Source organism: Lontra canadensis, unplaced genomic scaffold, assembly GCF_010015895.1.
Source record: "Lontra canadensis isolate GAN:19392208 unplaced genomic scaffold, GSC_riverotter_1.0 scaffold11, whole genome shotgun sequence".
Lineage (NCBI taxonomy): Eukaryota > Metazoa > Chordata > Mammalia > Carnivora > Mustelidae > Lontra > Lontra canadensis.
In genome coordinates this window covers 20,504,418-20,517,902 of record NW_022631005.1, presented here as the reverse complement: position 1 = coordinate 20,517,902, position 13,485 = coordinate 20,504,418, and positions in this window count along the sequence as shown.

The window sequence follows — 13,485 nt, the reverse complement described above, 5'->3', positions numbered from 1 at the left end:
GGAATATCTGAAATATAGTCCCTCTCTAGACTAAGAAAAACCAATGAGATAGAAAACTGGAAATAGGAGGAGAAATAACTAAAAATAAGGAAAAAACAAACAAACAAAACAGAAAAAAAAAAAAAAAAAGGACCCCAGGGCAGGGACTGGGACATAATTTCTAGCATAGGTAAGAGCTATAGACTCAGATATCCATAAACTCTGGATAATGTTTACATCACTTTACAGATTGACAGTACCTATATGGGCTGCAGGCAATTTCAGAGTCAAATACAAGGCGAAGCTGGTCTTGTTACTTTTTTGAAGAAAGAGAAGTCTTTGTTCTTCACGGGTTTCCAATGGGGATGACTGAGGCTCTGAAGGAGCTGCTTTTCATGAAGAAGAACCATGGAGAGGACTGAAGAGTATTCAAGTCCATATTGCCGGCTCTGGGTTGACCATGGATATAGATGCCCCCAAATTTGAGCATGTCTGCATGAATATGGCCAGTATCCATGAGAGAACCAGGGGAAAATGGGCAAGTGATTGATTAGGCAAATTGAGGAGAACGTTAAAAGGTTCATTTCTCATACAATGGGGGCAACAAGGAGATGTACAGATCAGTCTTTGAAAATTGACTTTATCTAAATGACAAATGTGAAGACCAGGCTAGAAAATAGCCTGTGGGAGCTGAAGGCCCTCTAAGCCACACAGATACAGCTTAAGAGGCTCCTATTGAGGCAGAGATGGTATTTCTACTACTTCTAACTGCATGTAATCCATTCACAAGACAACCCACCTGATGGACCATGTCTGACAATATGGTGTCTGGAAACAATGCCATCAATGTTCTGAGGCATGAGGGATATGGCATAGACTGAGGATACTTTGGGAACAGGTACCCAATAAAATTATTGCAGGTTAAACAAAAATAGTATTATTAATCATCAAAAAATCCTTACATTGCAAAAACATGACACAGCGACTATCTTCCCAAAGTTCTAAGATGTGGCTATGTAAAAAGTAAGATGTCTTCTTAAATACATATGATCATAGGTCCAATAATGAATGCCACATATATTTATTGTAATAGGTACTGTTGTAGGTGCTTACTATGTATTGGCAAGCAAATCAGATGATAACCTTTGTTCTCTTTCTAACAAGAGGATCATTATTTTACCATACTCTTTGTACTCAGGGTTTATTAAGCTAATAAAAACATTCAAAAAGAAGCTAGAAGATGCTAGAGATGTTCTATTCCTTCTCCAAACAGGGACAAGGGCAAAGAATCCATATTGACATTTATATGCCCCATGGATTAAGAAAAACACATGACCCTGTCTATGTGATGTTAGGCAACAATCTTCTGCCTAACAATATCTCCATATTTCCTGTCAGATTTATTAGAATTATATTATTAAAAATAATTTCCTTGTGCTTTGTTTTAGCCTGGAATTATATAAATCTAACCGTATTATGATGACAAGATCCATTAACTGGCTGATCACTCAATCTTTTTAGGCTTACCAGTATCTTCAAGTTTGCCTCAGAAAAATTGCTTTGCTTGAGAGGCTGAGCTTCTATGTCATATTATACTCAGTATATGCCAGATGACATCATCTTCTTGGTAGATAAGTGAGGAAGCTAGAGCAACACGTTTGTCCCCAACATCAGTAAGCCTGCTGTGTCCATGCACTTTTGCCATAGTAGTGCTTACCAGTTATTTAGCTCACAATCTAATGGTCAGTGGGGGTTTACTTGGGTGTCTTCGTATTTAACTATTTCTCCTGCTGAGCTCTTCGAACTTATGTGATTGCTGCTTCACCGTTGAGCATGCCTCAGTGGTTTATCCTGATCTAGTGGTATGCTGGGTGATATCTATCCCAGTAGAAGGAAAGATGGATAATATCCCAAATTAGAATCATGTTCCCTTGAGCTCCTGCAGCTTTCCAGTGACTTTGTGATTACTGATGTTGTTAAGGAGCAGAGAAGAATGAACCCTCAGTACATGTTGATAATTTGAAGTTAAATTTTATTCAACACGTGACCTTTCTGAAAGGAGGTCTTACTTGCAGAGCAATATTTCAAACTTGTTAAACATATGTCAATTTTTAATTCATTAATTAATGTAACACAAACTGTCAGTTAAAATGTCTTTCCCTGTGGTATTTACTGTATAGCCTTCTTTAATTCTCAAAAATCCTGAAGAAAAATGGTATGACACAATAATCTAACACACCATAAAATGCTCTAGCACAATCCAGAATATTTACATGAAAGATGCTCTAATCATGCAAAAGAAACTTTCTACTTAACACTGATAGTTTACATTCAAATCCATTTAGCAGTACATTCAAGCATACAGATAACATATGAGCAAAATGAGAAATAATACTGTGATTTCAAGCTTCACTGAACTATTGTATAGAAATTCTGAACTAAACAATTGTTAAATGCTTGCCAGATAAATGACTATAGATGAATTGTTTTAACTCACTCTTTTTTTTTTTTTTTTGCTTAGAAGCAACAAATGAAACTGCATTTCTGTATGGTGTAGACCCCATATTTTAACCAATATAATACTGCTTTAGCCATCCCACTTAGAAACAAGAGAATCAGTAAGTTCTCTGAATATGCTACAGTTGGGTACCAACAGAATTTCTTAATTGCCCAGATCCTGCCCAGTTCCTTGATGTGTGAACTCGGGATGGTGATACAAAAGAAAGAAGATACCTCAGTGTTGAACCAGACAAGTCCAACAATGATTATTTCAATTGTCTTTCTGTGTTCTAAATCTTATTTCAAGAAGGAAAATACACTATTATTATGCTACATTCCATTTAGCATAAGGATTGGGTCGAGGACACCTCAGAGACCAAAACTACCGATCCATCAATACCTATGTGCCAATATATAGAATATACAGTTTGATCGTCATTTTGATATTTTAAGGATATTGTGATTCCAAACACTATTGGAGCTTGAATGATTAGAAATCTATGAGGGAATATGAATAAAAGACTAAGAGGTGGTTGCAATGGGAAAGGTGGTTGCAATGAACTGTAGAGCCAGAAACTGGTAACGACAATATGACTTTGCTTAACCTATTAGATTAATATTAGATACTGTTATTAGATACTGTCATGAATAATGAGTTGTACATTTAAAGCCAGCCTTCTGGGTGATGACTTTGGGGGCTTGATTTCCCACTTGGGTCCAGTCCTTCTGTGTCAGAAAGTAGGACCATGAACAACATAGAAGCAGATGTGCCTAATGCATATTAGGTAGTGATGAAGGTTTCAGGATTGTGGTGACTAAGGTGCTCTGTAGCTCTCTACTGTGGCTCTTAGGTTCTTGGTCCTTGTGCAACACCTATGAAAAGTATTTCTATATAGGATCCTACCAATTTCCTCATTTCCTTCAACATGTGTTTTGTTATCAAAGCTTAGTCATTTAGGGAGGAAGAGAGAGAGAGAAAAGAAAAAGAAGTGATTTTCCAGAGATGTTTTATCTATTACCTGTACATGGTCTGGTAGATTTACCAGGTAAGTTTTCTTCTGCTTCCTCTATTAACCCAGCACATTGCCACTGGCACTGAGAAATGTTGAAGATGTGGATTGATTAAAATCATGTGTAAATTGATCACTTTCTATACATGTTATGTCCTTTGTGTTGAAGACTATCTTTGAAATGAAAGGCACTATGTAATTTATTAATAATATGCTGAGATTTTCTTTGGTTCTTTACTAGAATATTTTTCCCTAGATTTACAGTTCTCATAAATCTCCTTCTTCTTGACTTAAAATTATATAAATGTCTCTTTTTTCCTAAACAAGCTGTTTTAAAATGCCAGAGTGCAAATGCATTTATTTTAGAGGTACTTAGGTCCTTTAAATTGTGAATAACAACAATACATTTATGTACTTTGTGTATCTGACTATCCCTAGGAACTATTTATTGAACTTTATCAAGCCATTACTAAAGTCTATGCATTCAAAGGATAAAATTTAGGAAGCCTTAAAAACTTAAGTATTTAATGGATTTGATTTGGTGTTTAAGGCCCAGAAGGGTGCTAGCTAAGTGCCTGAGATGTTCAAAGTTGCCATCATAATAGCTAAGTCCCTTTCTCCCCTCCCTAGGGAGCTACTATGAGCTCAGTCTTTGAAAAGGGATTTAATCTTTTATTCATTATTCTTCAGAAAGCCCTTGCCTGATAATAGAGTACAACCTGACAGTAGGATGTCCCTTTTCTCAACTTCAGAAAATTGCTTTCTCCACTTCCTGCTTTTTCTCGTTTAATATGAGTTTCCCTCCCCAAGTCCCAAACACTTTAATTTGATCACTTTTTTCTCTTCTAGTGTGGGGGCTCCTAGTGTTCTGAACCCCATCTCCAACATCAGTGTTTTTCTAGGTGTTGTTAGAGCTAAGTAATATCACCTCATGTGGGAACCACATCTGCCCATTGACTTCACAGAATTTCCTCAAATTGATTATGTCTTCTCTTGGATGGCCAGCTGCTCAGTCATGAGAAGGGCTGAAGACTGTTTATTGAGTATTTAGGTTGCATATCTATTAGCTAAATCGTAAAATCTTAGAAGAGAAACAACTTACATGTCATCTAGTCAGTATCATGTTGTGATCTCTTCTCCAGTTACTCTCTGGAGGTGTTTAACCTCTTTTTAAACCCTGTCTAAGATCATGGGGCTCATTAACATCTATAGAAATCATCTTCATTGTTGGACAATTATTAAGTTTATAAAGAACCTATATGGAGTAGGAAAATCAAGAACTGTACTTTTCCATTTCTGTATTCAGGCGACTAAAAAAAAAAATCTAGTGGCTGTGTAAGATATAAAACGTCCTCACACAATGTTTTATTAATTGATGCATTTATATAGTTTAATAGTAGGAGCATTTTGCATGCAGATTAGGTAACTGTATATAAACTAGTTCTTAATTCACTCATATACAAAAGGTGAGGAAGAGAGAAATACAGTAGTACCTTTTCTGTTGTTTCACTTTCTATATTTTCAGTTACTCATGGTCAAGTGCATTCCAGAAGCAATGATCCTATCATTGGGTTAGTAGTATCCTAACAGTAGGTCACAGCCCTTACATTGTTCTCTTCATTTCATCTCAACACATAAGCATTTTGTCATCTCTTAACGTCACAAGAAGAAGGGTGAGTACAGTACAAGACATTTTGAGAAAGAGACCATATTCACAAAACTTTTACTACAGTATATTGGTATAATGGCTATATCATTATGAGTTACTATTAAACTCTAAACTCTTTCTGTACTTAATTTATAAATTAAACTTTATCATAGGTATGTGTGTATAGGAAAAAAACAGTATATATATATGGTTCAGTACTATCTGCTGCTGTTTCAGGCATCCACTGGGGGTCTTGGAATGTATCCTCTGCAGATAAATGGATACTGCTGTACTCTACCTGCAAACACGAAGGGAAGAAAAATCCCGAAGGAAAAAGTAAATTACTGTAAACCAGATAATGACATTCTATTGTTATATTTAAATCTAAGTAGGTCCTAAAGCTCTCATAATTTATACAAGTGAAAATGAACAGAAAGGTTGTTATAACCCAGGGTTTGGGTTAATTTCATCTAAGTGCTGTGATGTATTTTAACAGCTTGCTGAGGGTGATACATTCTTTTTGTTTTTGTTATTTAATCACCTCCAAATGTTATTTATTGAGTCCCTGAAAATATTTTCTTACAGTATTTAGATTTTCCTTGGAGATCTCATTTGTGCACAACCCCTGCTCGGCTCAGCTTATGAAAGCTGATATGATCTCATCTGAAAGTAATACTTCAGGGAGTCATTTGTTTTACAGAAATAAGCCACATCATCATGGATACTGAGGGGCACAGGATGTGATTTTAGAGGGGAAAGAAAAGCATTTTTTCCCTCATAGAAATGAAAAAGGATGATATAGATTGTATGTATCAAATATCAAGTACAAAAATATTCACATCATGAAATTTAAACCAAATGAGATTTCAAGGAAAAGATCAATCACTAATAAATGTAGAATTTTATTTTTTCAGAATTTCACTCATCTCATTTTCCACTGTTTATCTTTCATTTATTTTCTTTCTATTTCTACTTCAACTTTAATTAGATTTTCATAGAAAAGCTCAGATCTTGAGGAGAAAAACCAAACCAAAACAAAACCATACAAACACTTCATAGCACCTTTGTTAGAAACTTTTGAGTTAAGCAGATCAGGGTCCAAAGCCCAGAACTGCCACTTACCAATTATATAATCTTGGCTGACTATTACAATTTTGTAACTCAGAAATGCATGAAAATTATATGATATCATTGTGGTAGTTGTTTGTGCTGTTTACCAAAGCATAGAGTAGGGTTGCTTTTTTTTTTTTTTTTTTGCTCCCCCGTATTTGGGTAAAGACAAATGGTTATTTCTGGCTAATTGTTAATGAAAGAATGTGGCATGTATCAATTTCAGGCTAAAGCATTTATTTGTCTGAGAACACTCTGCTGAATACCTTTCCTCTCTTAAGGTAAATGTATATTGTGGCTTCTCTGGGGCCTGTGGTCCAGAAATAAAGAGATCTGGGGCAGTATTTTATTTGGCCTATGACACTGCTTCCACCTTGATTTCTAACCTCATTTCGAGAACTGTGAGACAATAATTTCTGTTGTCTAAGCCACACATTTGTGGAACTTTGTTACAGCAACTCTCAGAATCTCATACAGACAGACTGTGGTTGAGGGGAAATGACCCTCCGGTACGATATACTGTTTAGACTTGGAAGCTATCTCTTTCTGAAGCATAATCTAGCAGACCAATTGTGTTTCATCCATAACAAGAGCCTGATAATTGTAATACTGAAGGAATGTCTCTTAGAAGTATCATTTTCATGAATTTTTTAAATGTATATAACATATAAAAAAGGCTAGCAGGACTATCACTGACTTGGTTAAGGTCTATTGAACACATTGAATCTTTACAATTATCAATTGTATGCAACATTTTAATAAGGTCTTGATACGTTTCATGAAAATAGAATAGAATGTTAATGTTCATACCATCCTCAGGGGACTTTATGGAGTTCTATAACAAATCTTTTTGAGCCACATGTAGTCCTCTATCCTTGTTCAAGACTGATAGCTAGCCAGTTTCAAAAATCCTCATATATATATTTTTGGTTTCTCAAAAAGTACCATTTCTTCATTCATAAGTTTATATTTCATTATTTTTCTGTTCACCAAGAGAGCCCACTTAATGTTGTAATACAGTCATGAGAATCACAATCTGTGAGGTTAGAAATTAAGGTGGAAATGAGGTTAGAAATCAAAGTGGAAGTAGTGTTGTTCCCTTCTGAGGGTTGTGAGAGACTATCAGGTCCTTGCCTCTCTCCTAGCTTCTGAGGGTGTGCTGGTAATCTTTGGTGTTCCTTTGCTCATAGATGTGTCACTTCCACCTCTGCTCTCTTCTTTACATCATGTTCTCCCTGTGTGTCTTCACCTCCTCTTCCCTCCCCATATGTCTGTCTCTGTGTCCAAACTTCCCCCTTTTAAAAATTACCAGTCATATCTGATTAGAGCCCAACTTAATGCTCATTTTAACTTGATTACCTCTGTAAAGACCTTATACCCAAAGGAGGTCACATTCTGAGGTACTAAGGGTTAGAACCTGTCCCTTGGGAAAAACAATTGAACCCATAACACCATCATTAATTCAAACTAACTAGCATTTCTAGTAGAGGTAACTGAATAGCTCACAATGGACATCACAACACACTGTGGGTACATGAATTTTTTTTTTTTTCCTAGCATATTCTTTTTTTTTTTTTTTAATAATTTTATTTTTTATAAACATATATATATATATATTTTTTTTTTTCCCCCAGGGGTACAGGTCTGTGAATCTCCACGTTTACAAACTTCACAGCACTCACCATAGCACATACCCTACCCAATGTCCATAACCCCCCCCCCAACCCCCTTTGGCTAAGATCAAGTGTAGTACATGAATTTTTTTAAAACCAGATGATTATTACAGCTAACTCTACCTTATGCACTTTGTGTGGACTGTCACCCATGGCACAAATCCTCCTTTTCTTCCTCATTTGACTCAAGTACCTAACAAATATAGGCATAGAAAAATTTAAGATGACTGGGATCCTCACAATTTTTAATGTGTGTGTGTGTAGTGGTGTGTGTGTGTGTGTGTGTGTGCGGGTGTGTATGTGTAGGATTACATTTCCTGACTTTCTTATATTTAGATGGAGACGTATGACTATTTCACTTCATTTTATCTTCATATTTGAATAAGAATGAATAGACATATATGTGCATTCTTTGAGAGACTAGCAATGTCAAATTGTCTTATTCCTGCTTAACAAAAGATTGTTTCCTCTTCAGAATGACCAGAGTTAAAATCTCTTTCCAAAATTAGTTTTCTGAACAATAACAATCTTTCCATCAAAGACGATGCTGGCCTACAATTTCATTATCATTTTCAAAAGTAATACTTTTCTTTGTATCACTTCTTCAATACCCCAAAACTGTTGATCAAGAAAATTTTAAATATGGAAAATTAGGGAGTGATAAGTAGTATTCTTCCTGCTGGTATGAGCAGATGATAAAAGAGAGAAGAAGGTTAATATGGCTGTAAGGTCAAAATGCCTTCTTTCCAGCTGGCTCCTAGACAATTTCTAATGAGGATGGCATTCATATACAACTCTCCTGTTTGGCTGCCTGAATTTTTCTAAGAGTTACATTTACATAAGTGATGGTTGAAAATCTTGCTTGAATTTACTTCTTATTTAGTAATTAGTTACCACTGAGTTTGACTAAAAAAAAAGGGTGAAGTTCACTTTTCAATATATTCAACATACCAACAATAAAATATATTCCTTTTTGTTCCTTCCAGGTTCATTGAGATACAACTGGCATATAACATTGGATAGATTTAAGGTATTCAGCATAGTGATTTGATATATACATACATATTGTGAAATGATTACAAGTTTAGTTAATACAACCATCACCTCACAAACTTACAATTTTTTCTTATGATGAGAACTTCTAAGATCTACTCTCTGAGGAACTTTCAAGGATGAAATAGAATATCGTTAACACTAGTAATCATGCTGTGCATTGTATCCCCAGAACTTATAACTGGAAGGTTGTACCTATTGATAGACCCCACCATTTCTTCTACCCTTACACATACAATGTATTCCTATAAAATAGAGAAGAGGTAGGTTCATGGGCCATCCTTATTCACTTTAAGGCACTTCTGCATGTAACCTCATGCTGGGAAATGGGGTTCAAAGATGAAAAAAACATGCCTAACTATTTAATGACATATAATAATACATTTGAAAATTTGGTCCTAAGCAATTAACTGAGGAGATCATTATTTATCTAGAATTGAGTACTTATGCAGTGAATGCTTAAAATAAGACAATGTGCTAAGTTTTGAAAAGGAATATTTAAGATTTATCTTGTACAATATTGAAAGGCTGAGTTTCAGAACTGCCTGAAAAGATTTCTCTACAGAGGATCTGAAAATTATATTCACAAAATTACCCTAAAAAATTCAGAATTGAGAAAGTATGCTAGCATGGCTATTTTAGGCTTATAACTGGCTAATGGATAAAAAAGCACTCATTTCATCAGAGGCCTAAATTCATATTTACCAAGAATATTCAATCTTATCTACATTGCTTGCAAAATGTTTCTCCTTAAAACCAATAATCCTATGGTGTGTTCTGCTTAAATTGTATGTGTAAATGAAAGCTGAACTTTCAACCTTTCTTCACTCCCTCAAGGAAAGGAAGAAATTGAAACCTATTCTGTGAATGCAGTCATTTAAAACAACCCCGAATTTCAAGCGAATACACATGACCTTAAGAATTCAGGGCTGGACCAAAACCAAGAGGTCAGGTAGTCTATTTTCCTTATTTTTGGAAAGAATGTGTTTAATCCATACCAAAATGGTAAGACTCCATGAGAGAATTTCAGAATCTCGAAATAAGGATTTCTTAAGTCTTACGAAGAGTATTACTTCTCAATTCTTTATGCAGATACTAACAAATGAGTTATTTCTCAGCTGGTTGAGTCTAATTTTTTGTATTACATCTTTCAATTCAAGGCTCCTCAAATTTTAAAGTACATGCAAATTACCTGGAGACCTCATTAAAAATGCAGTTTCTGATTGAGCTGGTCTGTAGTGGAGCCTCCGAACTTATTTATAACAAGCTCTCAGTGATGCTGATGCTGCTTTTCAACAACACGACTGGAATAGCACCAGTCTAGATAACACAAAAATGCAGATCTAGAAATACTCTTAGAGCTCACTCAGTCACTTTCGATTATTAAAGGATTTCAGCCACTTCGAATGATAGTTCTCTAGTCTTGTTTCATGTATTCGTTTGATTTTTTTTTTTTTTAATATCGGATGGCAAACAGGATTCAAGTATTTTGTTTCTTTGTACATAGCACAGAGACTGGAAAACAGCCAACCAAGATATTATAGAGCCGTGCAATTATTTAGCCAACTACGTTTCAAATTTCATATTGAATGTCAGTGAGGCCAAATATTTAAATTTCAATTAGCCAATGTTCCCATCGTTGTTATTTTCTTACACAAAGTAATTTTACACTTTTACACATTTATGGTCGTTGCTTAATCATTGAAGACATTTGAGTTTTAAACCCTGGTTGGTTGCCAGACATTAGGTTAATAGTTGACAAGATAAGCTTGGAGGCCTCCTTCAACTTTATGATTCTAGCATAATGAGGCACCAGGAGATTAAAGAACTTTCTCAAATTTACATAACTGCTTGATGCAAAAATGGGAACTTACACTTTTGATTCTAAGTAAAATGCTGACCCTTCACTGACATGGCTCTTTACTTACTAGACATTATAAATATATATGTAAAAATTAGAGATCTTACATTTGATTTTTTAAATATTGCAAGTATTTTAAAAATTGTGATTATTTTCATCAAGTAGATTAAACATCTTGATAAAATAATTAACATTTTTACTTTGTGAACATGTTGGCATCTATGCCGGACTTTTAAAAATGCATTATCCATGTGGGTTTTGGATGGTCATGTTGTGGAAAAAGTCTCTTAACAGATGAAAATTTATGAACAAAATGTGTTTTGTGGATGTAAATCCTATCCAGTAACATGTTCTTGGGTTGCCCCCTGGATTTTCTCCCAAAGTTTATTTTCTCTGTGGTTTGAGACTTCTTCCCAATCTTTTTTTTTTCTTATTCTTAATTCTACCCCCCCCCAACATAGGATTCAAACTTACAAGCCCAAGATCAAGAGTCACAAGATCTACTGAATGAGGCAGCCAGGTGCCCCTTCTTACCAATCTTTGTTATGAATCACTTTCATACATTAATGCTATTATAGCCCCTTTCCTTAAATAATTATTATTTTCATTTGAAAAATTGAGTTTATATTCTCCTGAATTTTTTTAATTTCTTAGATATGTCTTCTAAAAGTAAGGCATGGAATGTAAATAAATGGATTAGACTGCCCACTTTCTAATCATTTCATTCAACTCATATTTTGATGTGTTTAAGAAATATGGATGCCATTTCCAGATTATGGAACAAAATACCTTAAATCAAATGGCCAATCTTTTCAAATAGATGTCAATGGTGAAACTCATCTGGATTTTGTCCTATTAAAATATTTTCTTTTCTTTTTCTCTTCACCCTGTAGATATTAAGTATGAATATAAATAATAATAAAACCTGTTTAACAAACAGGCTTTTGGTGGCACCAAAATAAAGACTTTGAAATCTGTCATTATTAACATGCATTTATTTTCTATTTGAAAGCACCAAACTGATTCTGTTATAGTGACGTTATTAGTCTGACAATTGTAGAGTCAATAGAAATTGAATTTAAAAGAATATCAAATATTTATCATAAGACTGAGAGAAGATTACATACTCAGTAATCTATATTGTTTTCAGAAAATAATATCAGCAATTACTATCTACAGATTAGCTTATTTTTAATATTTTTAATATTGCTACATTTTAGTATTACCACCATAATAAATACAGCTTAAAAATCCCTGAAAAGATAAGGTAGTAAAATGAAATGTAATTCACCAGCAAAAAGGTGGTGATTTCAAAGACTGAGCTGTGATGTTTAAAATCTTTCTTTCGGGGTTCCTTGGTCAAAATGAAGAGGTGTATCTGATGTTTGTTGAGTATCTTTTACGTGTCAGGCATTGTGATGGGCACCAGGGAGCCCCTGCAGACCACGGCAGATATGACTCACGGATGGTGTGTAAAGCCATACCTGTAATCAGGCACACAGATTTTGGGATGTAAGAATGAGGATAGGTCAGCACAGGGCACATAGAGGAGGTCATCTATATCAGCCTTGAGGTGAGGAGACATGATATCTAGTAGGTAAGGACTTGGACTTAGAGTTCGATGTTGGCTCAAGTTCTGGGTTTACCATTTTACTAGTTGTGTGGTCTCAGGCCTGTTAACTCAGTTTCGTAGTATTTAGTTAGCTTTTCTTTAAAACTGAGATAGCAACGGTATAGTAGACTTACTTATGGTGGCCCCCCAAAAGATATGTTTGTGTCTTAATCCCCCAAACCTATGAATATTACCTCACATAGTGAAAGAGTGGATATTGCCTTATATGGCAAAAAGATGCGATCCAGTGAAAGATTTTGGGAGGAAGAGCATATAACCTGGATAATTATCCATGTCAATCCTATCTGCAATCATTGTGAAAAGCAGAGTGTTGGGAGACACACAGAGGAGAAGGCCATGCGAGGGGATGCAGCACAAGCCAAGGAGTCCTGACAGCTGTGAGAAGCCTGGAGTGGCAAGGAACAGAGACTCTCCAGCAGAGCTTTGCAGGGAGTGTGGCGCTGCTGATACCTTGATTTTGGACCTCTGACCTCCAGAACTGTGAGAGAACAATTTCCTGTTACTTGAAGCCACCTAGTTTGTGATGATTTGTTATGGCAGTCCTAGGAAGCGAATACAAACAGCATCTACTTTTGAAGCTTGAAAGAGGTGCTATCTGCGTGTAATTTTTAGGCTAATTTGACTGTTTGCAGAACTGGAGGATAAGCAAAAGGTATGTCGGAAGGAGGGTGGACAGGGAGGGAGCGGAGGGGGAGGCGTTTGCCAAGCCCAAGAAGTGAGAAGCGATAATGCCACTTCTAAGGTAGTGTGAGAACTTCAGAAAAGGGCATCCTGACAGTTCTGTAACAACTTTGTTCCAACCCCCACCCCTGCCCCTGACCAGCATGCTAGAAGTTAGGTTTTATTCTTTACAAACTAAGCGATATCAATAAAACAAAAACAATCACAGGCAGCTTCCTTCACCAACGAGAAATATAAAAAATTCACTGCTTGTTGATTGTTTCAGAGCTCAGTCTCCAGCTCTTTCAGAAAAGAACAATGCAGGGGGTGACAGGGAAATCAGGAGGTATTGAAGTTTC